This window comes from Harmonia axyridis, chromosome 3 (genome assembly GCF_914767665.1).
Source record: "Harmonia axyridis chromosome 3, icHarAxyr1.1, whole genome shotgun sequence".
In the NCBI taxonomy this organism is placed as follows: Eukaryota; Metazoa; Arthropoda; class Insecta; order Coleoptera; family Coccinellidae; genus Harmonia; species Harmonia axyridis.
Genome location: NC_059503.1, coordinates 48,270,887 through 48,285,694, shown reverse-complemented (window position 1 = coordinate 48,285,694; position 14,808 = coordinate 48,270,887).

Sequence of the window (14,808 nt, the reverse complement as noted above, 5' to 3'; positions counted from 1 at the left end):
AACATTGGAGAAAATAACAAACGAATGAAATCAACAACAGAAGTCAGTCGTGCATTTGTGGTTACAGCAGCAATTGACCTCACCACGTGGGAGATTATAGCTACCTGCGTGACATCCGAGTCTGAGAAAATCAACAATGTGGAATGGCTTACTTTGATAATTGTTCATCAAACAAAAAGAAGGGAATAAGCACAGTCCCTTATACCAAATTGGTTTCCTTAGACACGTGTGTCAAGCTTTCGTCCCTGTGCAATACAATGAAAAGTGTTAGAATGAGAAACATTGAAGAAAATAACAAACGAATGAAATCAACAACAGAAGTCAGTCGTGCATTTGTGGTTACAGCAGCAATTTACCTTACCACGTGGGAGATTATAGCTACCTGCGTGACATCCGAGTCTAAGAAAATCAACAATGTGGAATGGCTTACTTTGATAATTGTTCATCAAACAAAAAGAAGGGAATAAGCACAGTCCCTTATACCAAATTGGTTTCCTTAGACACGTGTGTCAAGCTTTCATCCCTGTGCAATACGATGAAAAGTGTTAAAATGAGAAACATTGAAGAAAATAACAAACGAATGAAATCAACAACAGAAGTCAGTCGTGCATTTGTGGTTACAGCAGCAATTGACCTTAACACGTGGGAGATTATAGCTACCTGCGTGACATCGTAGTCCGAGAAAATCAACAATGTGGAATTGCTTACGTGGATAATTGTTCATCAAAATGAAAAAAGGGAATAAGAACAGTCCTTATACCAATGTGGTTTCCTTAGACACGTGTGTCAAGCTTTCGTCCCTGTGCAATACGATGAAAAGTGTTAGAATGAGAAACATAGAAGGAAATAACAAACAAATGAAATCAACAACAGAAGTCAGTCGTGCATTTGTGGTTACAGCAGCAATTGACCTTACCACGTGGGAGATTATAGCTCCCTGCGTGACATACGAGTCCAAGAAAATCAACAATGTGGAATGGCCTACTTGGATAATTGTTCATTAAACAAAAAGAAGGGAATAAGAACAGTCCCTCATACCAAAGTGGTTTCCTTAGACACGTGTGTCAAGCTTTCGTCCCTGTGCAATACGTTGAAAAGTGTTAGAATGAGAAACATAGAAGGAAATAACAAACAAATGAAATCAACAACAGAAGTCAATCGTGCATTCGTGGTTACAGCAGCAATGGACCTTATCACGTGGGAGATTATAGCTACCTGCGTGATATCCGAGTCCAAGAAAATCAACAATGTGGAATGGCTTACTTTGATAATTGTTCATCAAACAAAAAGAAGGGAATAAGCACAGTCCCTTATACCAAATTGGTTTCCTTAGACACGTGTGTCAAGCTTTCGTCCCTGTGCAATACAATGAAAAGTGTTAGAATGAGAAACATTGAAGAAAATAACAAACGAATGAAATCAACAACAGAAGTCAGTCGTGCATTTGTGGTTACAGCAGCAATTTACCTTACCACGTGGGAGATTATAGCTACCTGCGTGACATCCGAGTCTAAGAAAATCAACAATGTGGAATGGCTTACTTTGATAATTGTTCATCAAACAAAAAGAAGGGAATAAGCACAGTCCCTTATACCAAATTGGTTTCCTTAGACACGTGTGTCAAGCTTTCGTCCCTGTGCAATACGATGAAAAGTGTTAAAATGAGAAACATTGAAGAAAATAACAAACGAATGAAATCAACAACAGAAGTCAGTCGTGCATTTGTGGTTACAGCAGCAATTGACCTTAACACGTAGGAGATTATAGCTACCTGCGTGACATCGTAGTCCGAGAAAATCAACAATGTGGAATTGCTTACGTGGATAATTGTTCATCAAAATGAAAAAAGGGAATAAGAACAGTCCTTATACCAATGTGGTTTCCTTAGACACGTGTGTCAAGCTTTCGTCCCTGTGCAATACGATGAAAAGTGTTAGAATGAGAAACATAGAAGGAAATAACAAACAAATGAAATCAACAACAGAAGTCAGTCGTGCATTTGTGGTTACAGCAGCAATTGACCTTACCACGTGGGAGATTATAGCTCCCTGCGTGACATACGAGTACAAGAAAATCAACAATGTGGAATGGCTTACTTGGATAATTGTTCATTAAACAAAAAGAAGGGAATAAGAACAGTCCCTCATACCAAAGTGGTTTCCTTAGACACGTGTGTCAAGCTTTCGTCCCTGTGCAATACGTTGAAAAGTGTTAGAATGAGAAACATAGAAGGAAATAACAAACAAATGAAATCAACAACAGAAGTCAATCGTGCATTCGTGGTTACAGCAGCAATGGACCTTACCACGTGGGAGATTATAGCTACCTGCGTGACATCCGAGTCCAAGAAAATCAACAATGTGGAATGGCTTACTTGGATAATTGTTCATTAAACAAAAAGAAGGGAATGAGAACAGTCCCTTATACCAAAGTGGTTTCCTTAGACACGTGTGTCAAGCTTTCGTCCCTGTGCAATACGATGAAAAGTGTTAGAATGAGAAACATTGAAGAAAATAACAAACGAATGAAATAAACAACAGAAGTCAGTCAAACATTTGTGGTTACAGCAGCAATTGACCTTACCACGTGGGAGATATTAGCTACCTGCGTGACATCCGAGTCCAAGAAAATCAACAATGTGGAATGGCTTACTTGGATAATTGTTCATTAAACAAAAAGAAGGGAATGAGAACAGTCCCTTATACCAAAGTGGTTTCCTTAGACACGTGTGTCAAGCTTTCGTCCCTGTGCAATACGATGAAAAGTGTTAGAATGAGAAACATAGAAGGAAATAACAAACAAATGAAATTAACAACAAAAGTCAGTCGTGCATTTGTGGTTACAGCAGCAATTGACCTTACCACGTGGGAGATATTAGCTACCTGCGTGACATCCGAGTCCAAGAAAATCAACAATGTGGAATGGCTTACTTGGATAATTGTTCATTAAACAAAAAGAAGGGAATGAGAACAGTCCCTTATACCAAAGTGGTTTCCTTAGACACGTGTGTCAAGCTTTCGTCCCTGTGCAATACGATGAAAAGTGTTAGAATGAGAAACATTGAAGAAAATAACAAACGAATGAAATCACAACAGAAGTCAGTCGAGCATTTGTGGTTACAGCAGCAATTGACCTTACCACGTGGGAGATTATAGCTACCTGCGTGACATCCGAGTCCAAGAAAATCAACAATGTGGAATGGCTTACTTGGATAATTGTTCATCAAAAAGAAAAAAGGGAATGAGAACAAACCCCTGTGGTTTCCTTAGACACGTGTGTCAAGCTTTCGTCCCTGTGCAATACGATCAAAAGTGTTAGAATGAGAAACATAGAAGGAAATAACAAACAAATGAAATCAACAACAGAAGTCAATCGTGCATTCGTGGTTACAGCAGCAATGGACCTTACCACGTGGGAGATTATAGCTACCTGCGTGACATCCGAGTCTAAGAAAATCAACAATGTGGAATGGCTTACTTTGATAATTGTTCATCAAACAAGAAGAAGGGAATAAGCACAGTCCCTTAACCAAATTGGTTTCCTTAGACACGTGTGTCAAGCTTTCGTCCCTGTGCAATACAATGAAAAGTGTTAGAATGAGAAACATTGAAGAAAATAACAAACGAATGAAATCAACAACAGAAGTCAGTCGTGCATTTGTGGTTACAGCAGCAATTGACCTTACCACGTGGGAGATTATAGCTACCTGCGTGACATCCGAGTCTAAGAAAATCAACAATGTGGAATGGCTTACTTTGATAATTGTTCATCAAACAAAAAGAAGGGAATAAGCACAGTCCCTTATACCAAATTGGTTTCCTTAGACACGTGTGTCAAGCTTTCGTCCCTGTGCATTACGAGGAAAAGTGTTAAAACTTTGAAGAAAATAACAAACGAATGAAATCAACAACAGAAGTCAGTCGTTCATTTGTGGTTACAGCAGCAATTGACCTTAACACGTGGGAGATTATAGCTACCTGCGTGACATCGTAGTCCGAGAAAATCAACAATGTGGAATTGCTTACTTGGATAATTGTTCATCAAAATGAAGAAAGGGAATGAGAACAAACCCTTGTGGTTTCCTTAGACACGTGTGTCAAGCTTTCGTCCCTGTGCAATACGATCAAAAGTGTTAGAATGAGAAACATAGAAGGAAATAACAAACAAATGAAATCAACAACAGAAGTCAATCGTGCATTTGTGGTTACAGCAGCAATTGACCTCACCACGTGGGAGATTATAGCTACCTGCGTGACATCCGAGTCCAAGAAAATCAACAATGTGTAATGGCTTACTTGGATAATTGTTCATCAAAAAGAAAAAAGGGAATAAGAACAGTCCCCTATACCAAAGTGGTTTCCTTAGACACGTGTGTCAAGCTTTCGTCCCTGTGCAATAAGATAAAAAATGTTAGAATGAGAAACATAGAAGAAAAAAACAAACAAATGAAATCAACAACAGAAGTCAGTCGTGCATTTGTGGTTACAGCAGAAATTGACCTTACCACGTGGGAGATTATAGCTACCTGCGTTACATCCGAGTCCAAGAAAATCATTAATGTGGAATGGCTTACTGGAATAATTGTTCATTGAACAAAAAGAAGGAAATAAGAACAGTCCCTTATACCAATGTGGTTTCCTTAGACACGTGTGTCAAGCTTTCGTCCCTGTGCAATACGATGAAAAGTGTTAGAATGAGAAACATTGAAGAAAATAACAAACGAATGAAATCAACAACATAAGTCAATCGTGCATTTGTGGTTACAGCAGCAATTAACCTCACCACGTGGGAGATTATAGCTACCTGCGTGACATCCGAGTCCAAGAAAATCAACAATGTGGAATGGCTCACTGGAATAATTGTTCATTGAACAAAAAGAAGGAAATAAGAACAGTCCCTTATACCAAAGTGGTTTCCTTAGACACGTGTGTCAAGCTTTCGTCTTTGTGCAATACGATCAAAAGTGTTAGAATGAGAAACATAGAAGGAAATAACAAACGAATGAAATCAACAACATAAGTCAATCGTGCATTTGTGGTTACAGCAGCAATTAACCTCACCACGTGGGAGATTATAGCTACCTGCGTGACATCCGAGTCCAAGAAAATCAACAATGTGGAATGGCTTACTTGGATAATTGTTCATCAAAAAGAAAAAAGGGAATGAGAACAAACCCTTGTGGTTTCCTTAGACACGTGTGTCAAGCTTTCGTCCCTGTGCAATACGATCAAAAGTGTTAGAATGAGAAACATAGAAGGAAATAACAAACAAATGAAATCAACAACAGAAGTCAATCGTGCATTTGTGGTTACAGCAGCAATTGACCTCACCACGTGGGAGATTATAGCTACCTGCGTGACATCCGAGTCCAAGAAAATCAACAATGTGTAATGGCTTACTTGGATAATTGTTCATCAAAAAGAAAAAAGGGAATAAGAACAGTCCCCTATACCAAAGTGGTTTCCTTAGACACGTGTGTCAAGCTTTCGTCCCTGTGCAATAAGATAAAAAATGTTAGAATGAGAAACATAGAAGAAAAAAACAAACAAATGAAATCAACAACAGAAGTCAGTCGTGCATTTGTGGTTACAGCAGAAATTGACCTTACCACGTGGGAGATTATAGCTACCTGCGTTACATCCGAGTCCAAGAAAATCATTAATGTGGAATGGCTTACTGGAATAATTGTTCATTGAACAAAAAGAAGGAAATAAGAACAGTCCCTTATACCAAAGTGGTTTCCTTAGACACGTGTGTCAAGCTTTCGTCCCTGTGCAATACGATGAAAAGTGTTAGAATGTGAAACATAGAAGGAAATAACAAACAAATGAAATCAACAACAGAAGTCAATCGTGCATTCGTGGTTACAGCAGCAATGGACCTTACCACGTGGGAGATTATAGCTACCTGCGTGACATACGAGTCCAAGAAAATCAACAATGTGGAATGGCTTACTTGGATAATTGTTCATTAAACAAAAAGAAGGGAATAAGAACAGTCCCTTATACCAAAGTGATTTCCTTGGACACGTGTGTCAAGCTTTCGTCCCTGTGCAATACGATGAAAAGTGTTAGAATGAGAAACATTGAAGAAAATAACAAACGAATGAAATCAACAACAGAAGTCAGTCGAGCATTTGTGGTTACAGCAGCAATTGACCTTACCACGTGGGAGATTATAGCTAGCTGCGTGACATCCTAGTCCAAGAAAATCAACAATGTGGAATGGCTTACTTGGATAATTGTTCATCAAAAAGAAAAAACGGAATAAGAACAGTCCCTCATACCAATGTGGCTTCCTTAGACACGTAAGTCAAGCTTTCGTCCCTGTGTAATACGATGAAAAGAGTTAGAATGAGAAACATTGAAGGAAATAACAAACAAATGAAATCAACAACAGAAGTCAGTCGTGCATTTGTGGTTACAGCAGCAATTGACCTTACCACGTGGGAGATTATAGATACCTGCGTGACATCCGAGTCCAAGAAAATCAACAATGTGGAATGGCTTACTTGGATAATTGATCATTATACAGAAAGAATGGAATAAGAACAGTCCCTTATACCGATGTGGTTTCCATAGACACGTGTGTCAAGCTTTCGTCCCTGTGCAATACGATGAAAAGTGTTAGAATGAGAAACATTGAATAAAATAACAAACGAATGAAATCAACAACAGAAGTCAGTCGTGCATTTGTGGTTACAGCAGCAATTGACCTTACCACGTGGGAGATTATAGCTACCTGCGTGACATCCGAGTCCAAGAAAATCAACAATGTGGAATGGCTTACTTGGATAATTGTTCATCAAAAAGAAAAAAGGGAATAAGAACAGTCCCTCATACCATTGTGGCTTCCTTTGACACGTAAGTCAAGCTTTCGTCCCTGTGCAATACGATAAAAAGTGTTAGAATGAGAAACATAGAAGGAAAAAACAAACAAATGAAATCAACAACAGAAGTCAGTCGTGCATTTGTGGTTACAGCAGCAATTAACCTTACCACGTGGGAGATTATAGCTACCTGCGTGTCATCCGAGTCCATGAAAATCAACAATGTGGAATGGCTTACTTGGATAATTGATCATTATACAGAAAGAAGGGAATAAGAACAGTCCCTCAAACCAATGTGGTTTCCATAGACACGTGTGTCAAGCTTTCGTCCCTGTGCAATACGATGAGAAGTGTTAGAATGAGAAACATTGATGGAAATAACAAACGAATGAAATCAACAACAGAAGTCAGCCGTCCAATTGTGTTTACAGCAGCAAATGACCTTACCACGTGGGAGATTATAGCTACCCGTGTGTCATCCGAGTCCAAGAAAATAAACAATGTGGAATGGCTTACTTGGATAATTGTTAATTAAACAAAAATAAGGGAATGAGAACAGTCCCTTATACCAATGTGATTTCTTTAGACACGTGTGTCAAGCTTTCGTCCCTGTGCAATACGATGAGAAGTGTTAGAATAAGAAACATTGAAGGAAATAACAAACAAATCAAATCAACAACAGAAGTCAGTCGTGCATTTGTGGTTACAGCAGCAATTGACCTTACCACGTGGGAGATTATAGCTACCTGCGTGACATCCGAGTCCAAGAAAATCAACAATGTGGAATGGCTTACTTGGATAATTGTTCATTAAACAAAAAGAAGGGAATAAGAACAGTCCTTATACCAAAGTTGTTTCCTTAGACACGTGTGTCAAGCTTTCGTCCCTGTGCAATACGATGAGAAGTGTTAGAATAAGAAACATTGAAGGAAATAACAAACAAATCAAATCAACAACAGAAGTCAGTCGTGCATTTGTGGTTACAGCAGCAATTGACCTTACCACGTGGGAGATTATAGCTACCTGCGTTACATCCGAGTCCAAGAAAATCAACAATGTGGAATGGCTTACTTGGATAATTGTTCATTGAACAAAAAGAAGGGAATAAGAACAGTCCCTCAAACCAATGTGGTTTCCATAGACACGTGTGTCAAGCTTTCGTCCCTGTGCAATACGATGAGAAGTGTTAGAATGAGAAACATTGATGGAAATAACAAACGAATGAAATCAACAACAGAAGTCAGCCGTCCAATTGTGGTTACAGCAGCAAATGACCTTACCACGTGGGAGATTATAGCTACCCGTGTGTCATCCGAGTCCAAGAAAATAAACAATGTGGAATGGCTTACTTGGATAATTGTTAATTAAACAAAAAGAAGGGAATAAGAACAGTCCCTCATACCAAAGTGGTTTCCTTAGAGACGTGTGTCAAGCTTTCGTCCCTGTGCAATACGATGAAAAGTGTTAGAATGAGAAACATAGAAGGAAATAACAAACAAATGAAATCAACAACAGAAGTCAATCGTGCATTCGTGGATACAGCTGCAATGGACCTTACCAAGTGGGAGATTATAGCTACCTGCGTGAAATCCGAGTCCAAGAAAATCAACAATGTGGAATGGCTTACTTGGATAATTGTTCATCAAACAAAAAGAAGGGAATAAGAACAGTCCCTTATACCAAAGTGGTTTCCTTGGACACGTGTGTCAAGCTTTCGTCCCTGTGCAATACGATGAAAAGTGTTAGAATGAGAAACATAGAAGGAAATAACAAACAAATGAAATTAACAACAGAAGTCAGTCGTGCATTTGTGGTTACAGCAGCAATTGACCTTACCACGTGAGAGATTATAGCTAGCTGCGTGAAATCCTAGTCCAAGAAAATCAACAATGTGGAATGGCTTACTTGGATAATTGTTCATCAAAAAGAAAAAACGGAATAAGAACAGTCCCTCATACCAATGTGGCTTCCTTAGACACGTAAGTCAAGCTTTCGTCCCTGTGTAATACGATGAAAAGAGTTAGAATGAGAAACATTGAAGGAAATAACAAACAAATGAAATCAACAACAGAAGTCAGTCGTGCATTTGTGATTACAGCAGCAATTGACCTTACCACGTGGGAGATTATAGATACCTGCGTGACATCCGAGTCCAAGAAAATCAACAATGTGGAATGGCTTACTTGGATAATTGATCATTATACAGAAAAAATGGAATAAAAACAGTCCCTTATACCGATGTGGTTTTCATAGACACGTGTGTCAAGCTTTCGTCCCTGTGCAATACGATGAAAAGTGTTAGAATGAGAAACATTGAATAAAATAACAAACGAATGAAATCAACAACAGAAGTCAGTCGTGCATTTGTGGTTACAGCAGCAATTGACCTTACCACGTGAGAGATTATAGCTAGCTGCGTGAAATCCTAGTCCAAGAAAATCAACAATGTGGAATGGCTTACTTGGATTATTGTTCATCAAAAAGAAAAAAGGGAATAAGAACAGTCCCTCATACCAATGTGGCTTCCTTTGACACGTAAGTCAAGCTTTCGTCCCTGTGCAATACGATAAAAAGTGTTAGAATGAGAAACATAGAAGGAAAAAACAAACAAATGAAATCAACAACAGAAGTCAGTCGTGCATTTGTGGTTACAGCAGCAATTGACCTTACCACGTGGGAGATTATAGCTACCTGCGTGTCATCCGAGTCCATGAAAATCAACAATTTGGAATGGCTTACTTGGATAATTGATCATTATACAGAAAGAAGGGAATAAGAACAGTCCCTCAAACCAATGTGGTTTCCATAGACACGTGTGTCAAGCTTTCGTCCCTGTGCAATACGATGAGAAGTGTAAGAATGAGAAACATTGATGGAAATAACAAACGAATGAAATCAACAACAGAAGTCAGCCGTCCAATTGTGGTTACAGCAGCAAATGACCTTACCACGTGGGAGATTATAGCTACCCGTGTGTCATCCGAGTCCAAGAAAATAAACAATGTGGAATGGCTTACTTGGATAATTGTTAATTAAACAAAAAGAAGGGAATGAGAACAGTCCCTTATACCAATGTGATTTCTTTAGACACGTGTGTCAAGCTTTCGTCCCTGTGCAATACGATGAGAAGTGTTAGAATGAGAAACATTGAAGGAAATAACAAACAAATGAAATCAACTACAGAAGTCAGTCGTGCATTTGTGGTTACAGCAGCAATTGACCTCACCACGTGGGAGATTATAGCTACCTAAGTGACATCCGAGTCTAAGAAAATCAACAATGTGGAATGGCTTACTTTGATAATTGTTCATTAAACAAAAAGAAGGGAATAAGCACAGTCCCTTATACCAAATTGGTTTCCTTAGACACGTGTGTCAAGCTTTCGTCCCTGTGCAATACGATGAAAAGTGTTAGAATGAGAAACATTGAAGAAAATAACAAACGAATGAAATCAACAACAGAAGTCAGTCGTGCATTTGTGGTTACAGCAGCAATTGACCTTAACACGTGGGAGATTATAGCTAGCTGCGTGACATCCTAGTCCAAGAAAATCAACAATGTGGAATGGCTTACTTGGATAATTGTTCATCAAAAAGAAAAAACGGAATTAGAACAGTCCCTCATACCAATGTGGTTTCCTTAGACGCGTGTGTCAAGCTTTCGTCCCTGTGCAATACGATGAAAAGTGTTAGAATGAGAAACATAGAAGGAAATAACAAACAAATGAAATCAACAACAGAAGTCAATCGTGCATTCGTGGTTACAGCAGCAATGGACCTTACCACGTGGGAGATTATAGCTACCTGCGTTACATCCGAGTCCAAGAAAATCAACAATGTGGAATGGCTTACTTGGATAATTGTTCATTAAACAAAAAGAAGGGAATAAGAACAGTCCCATATACCAAAGTGGTTTCCTTAGACACGTGTGTCAAGCTTTCGTCCCTGTGCAATACGATGAAAAGTGTTAGAATGAGAAACATAGAAGGAAATAACAAACAAATGAAATCAACAACAGAAGTCAATCGTGCATTCGTGGTTACAGCAGCAATGGACCTTACCACGTGAGAGATTATAGCTACCTGCGTGACATCCGAGTCCAAGAAAATCAACAATGTGGAATGGCTTACTTGGATAATTGTTCATTAAACAAAAAGAAGGGAATAAGAACAGTCGCTTATACCAAAGTGGTTTCCTTAGACACGTGTGTCAAGCTTTCGTCCCTGTGCAATACGATGAAAAGTGTTAGAATGAGAAACATAGAAGGAAATAACAAACAAATGAAATCAACAACAGAAGTCAATCGTGCATTCGTGGTTACAGCAGCAATAGACCTTACCACGTGAGAGATTATAGCTACCTGCGTGACATCCGAGTCCAAGAAAATCAACAATGTGGAATGGCTTATTCGGATAATTGTTCATTAAACAAAAAGAAGGGAATAAGAACATTCCCTTATACCAAAGTGGTTTCCTTGGACACGTGTGTCAAGCTTTCGTCCCTGTGCAATACGATGAGAAGTGTAAGAATGAGAAACATAGTAGGAAATAACAAACAAATGAAATCAACAACAGAAGTCAATCGTGCATTCGTGGTTACAGCAGCAATGGACCTTACCACGTGAAAGATTATAGCTACCTGCGTGACATCCGAGTCCAAGAAAATCAACAATGTGGAATGGCTTACTTGGATAATTGTTCATTAAACAAAAAGGAGGGAATAAGAACAGTCCCTTATACCAAAATGGTTTCCTTAGGCACGTGTGTCAAGCTTTCGTCCCTGTGCAATACGATGAAAAGTGTTAGAATGAGAAACATTGAAGAAAATAACAAACGAATGAAATAAACAACAGAAGTCAGTCGTGCATTTGTGGTTACAGCAGCAATTGACCTTACCACGTGGGAGATTATAGCTACCTGCGTGACATCCGAGTCCAAGAAAATCAACAATGTGGAATGGCTTATTCGGATAATTGTTCATTAAACAAAAAGAAGGGAATAAGAACAGTCCCTCATACCAATGTGGCTTCCTTAAACACGAAAGTCAAGCTTTCGTCCCTGTGTAATACGATGAAAAGAGTTAGAATGAGAAACATTGAAGGAAATAACAAACAAATGAAATCAACAACAGAAGTCAGTCGTGCATTTGTGGTTACAGCAGCAATTGACCTCACCACGTGGGAGATTATAGCTACCTGCGTGACATTCGAGTCCAAGAAAATCAACAATGTGGAATGGCTTACTTGGATAATTGATCATTATACAGAAAGAATGGAATAAGAACAGTCCCTTATACCGATGTGGTTTCCATAGACACGTGTGTCAAGCTTTCGTCCCTGTGCAAGACGATGAAAAGTGTTAGAATGAGAAACATTGGAGAAAATAACAAACGAATGAAATCAACAACAGAAGTCAGTCGTGCATTTGTGGTTACAGCAGCAATTGACCTCACCACGTGGGAGATTATAGCTACCTGCGTGACATCCGAGTCTGAGAAAATCAACAATGTGGAATGGCTTACTTTGATAATTGTTCATCAAACAAAAAGAAGGGAATAAGCACAGTCCCTTATACCAAATTGGTTTCCTTAGACACGTGTGTCAAGCTTTCGTCCCTGTGCAATACAATGAAAAGTGTTAGAATGAGAAACATTGAAGAAAATAACAAACGAATGAAATCAACAACAGAAGTCAGTCGTGCATTTGTGGTTACAGCAGCAATTTACCTTACCACGTGGGAGATTATAGCTACCTGCGTGACATCCGAGTCTAAGAAAATCAACAATGTGGAATGGCTTACTTTGATAATTGTTCATCAAACAAAAAGAAGGGAATAAGCACAGTCCCTTATACCAAATTGGTTTCCTTAGACACGTGTGTCAAGCTTTCATCCCTGTGCAATACGATGAAAAGTGTTAAAATGAGAAACATTGAAGAAAATAACAAACGAATGAAATCAACAACAGAAGTCAGTCGTGCATTTGTGGTTACAGCAGCAATTGACCTTAAAACGTGGGAGATTATAGCTACCTGCGTGACATCGTAGTCCGAGAAAATCAACAATGTGGAATTGCTTACGTGGATAATTGTTCATCAAAATGAAAAAAGGGAATAAGAACAGTCCTTATACCAATGTGGTTTCCTTAGACACGTGTGTCAAGCTTTCGTCCCTGTGCAATACGATGAAAAGTGTTAGAATGAGAAACATAGAAGGAAATAACAAACAAATGAAATCAACAACAGAAGTCAGTCGTGCATTTGTGGTTACAGCAGCAATTGACCTTACCACGTGGGAGATTATAGCTCCCTGCGTGACATACGAGTCCAAGAAAATCAACAATGTGGAATGGCCTACTTGGATAATTGTTCATTAAACAAAAAGAAGGGAATAAGAACAGTCCCTCATTCCAAAGTGGTTTCCTTAGACACGTGTGTCAAGCTTTCGTCCCTGTGCAATACGTTGAAAAGTGTTAGAATGAGAAACATAGAAGGAAATAACAAACAAATGAAATCAACAACAGAAGTCAATCGTGCATTCGTGGTTACAGCAGCAATGGATCTTACCACGTGGGAGATTATAGCTACCTGCGTGACATCCGAGTCCAAGAAAATCAACAATGTGGAATGGCTTACTTTGATAATTGTTCATCAAACAAAAAGAAGGGAATAAGCACAGTCCCTTATACCAAATTGGTTTCCTTAGACACGTGTGTCAAGCTTTCGTCCCTGTGCAATACAATGAAAAGTGTTAGAATGAGAAACATTGAAGAAAATAACAAACGAATGAAATCAACAACAGAAGTCAGTCGTGCATTTGTGGTTACAGCAGCAATTTACCTTACCACGTGGGAGATTATAGCTACCTGCGTGACATCCGAGTCTAAGAAAATCAACAATGTGGAATGGCTTACTTTGAAAATTGTTCATCAAACAAAAAGAAGGGAATAAGCACAGTCCCTTATACCAAATTGGTTTCCTTAGACACGTGTGTCAAGCTTTCGTCCCTGTGCAATACGATGAAAAGTGTTAAAATGAGAAACATTGAAGAAAATAACAAACGAATGAAATCAACAACAGAAGTCAGTCGTGCATTTGTGGTTACAGCAGCAATTGACCTTAACACGTAGGAGATTATAGCTACCTGCGTGACATCGTAGTCCGAGAAAATCAACAATGTGGAATTGCTTACGTGGATAATTGTTCATCAAAATGAAAAAAGGGAATAAGAACAGTCCTTATACCAATGTGGTTTCCTTAGACACGTGTGTCAAGCTTTCGTCCCTGTGCAATACGATGAAAAGTGTTAGAATGAGAAACATAGAAGGAAATAACAAACAAATGAAATCAACAACAGAAGTCAGTCGTGCATTTGTGGTTACAGCAGCAATTGACCTTACCACGTGGGAGATTATAGCTCCCTGCGTGACATACGAGTCCAAGAAAATCAACAATGTGGAATGGCTTACTTGGATAATTGTTCATTAAACAAAAAGAAGGGAATAAGAACAGTCCCTCATACCAGAGTGGTTTCCTTAGACACGTGTGTCAAGCTTTCGTCCCTGTGCAATACGTTGAAAAGTGTTAGAATGAGAAACATAGAAGGAAATAACAAACAAATGAAATCAACAACAGAAGTCAATCGTGCATTCGTGGTTACAGCAGCAATGGACCTTACCACGTGGGAGATTATAGCTACCTGCGTGACATCCGAGTCCAAGAAAATCAACAATGTGGAATGGCTTACTTGGATAATTGTTCATTAAACAAAAAGAAGGGAATGAGAACAGTCCCTTATACCAAAGTGGTTTCCTTAGACACGTGTGTCAAGCTTTCGTCCCTGTGCAATACGATGAAAAGTGTTAGAATGAGAAACATTGAAGAAAATAACAAACGAATGAAATCAACAACAGAAGTCAGTCGAGCATTTGTGGTTACAGCAGCAATTGACCTTACCACGTGGGAGATTATAGCTACCTGCGTGA